This window comes from Harmonia axyridis, chromosome X (genome assembly GCF_914767665.1).
Source record: "Harmonia axyridis chromosome X, icHarAxyr1.1, whole genome shotgun sequence".
Lineage (NCBI taxonomy): Eukaryota > Metazoa > Arthropoda > Insecta > Coleoptera > Coccinellidae > Harmonia > Harmonia axyridis.
This window is the reverse complement of record NC_059508.1, coordinates 34,991,643-34,992,285: the sequence shown is the minus strand read 5'-3', so window position 1 is coordinate 34,992,285 and position 643 is coordinate 34,991,643.

Genomic DNA, 643 nt, shown 5'->3' with positions numbered 1-643 from the left:
CCGTTTCGACCGTTCGCCGCGCCTACTAGAGCTGATTTCTTCGGACTCCGATCAGAAAATCCGCCGATGCATGTCGTTAACACCTAGTCCGCCTCGTCCGATCGATCTAGGCCGTCTCGAACCACCCATCGCGCATCGAAAGTCGCATCTCTCGAACTCCGATCCGGAAATCGGCCGATGCATCACGTTAACTATTTCTTATATATCTAATATAATATACATGGAGACGGTAAGAATTCTTTTAATCGAAGATATACATATACTTCTCATCAATATCCAAAAGCTTATCGAAAAATAAATTACTCAACTTTTACGTGAAGAATCGTTCACCCAAACCTTATCCCCTATATATGTCAGGAGAACCCAAGGTTCCCCTCCAGACACGATTTAGCAAACTTTTCCCGATCGATCCGACCCACCGAGGCCGTCTCGACCGTCCGCTGCGCCTACTAGGGCCGATTTCTTCGGACTCCGATCAGAAAATATACCGATGCATGTCGTTAACACCTAGTCCGCCTCGTCCGATCTATCTAAACAGTCTCGACGCACCCAACACTCTTTCAAAGTCGGATTACTCGGACTCAATCTGAAAATGGACCGATGCATGACGTCAACACTTAGCCCGCCTCGTCTGATCTATCTA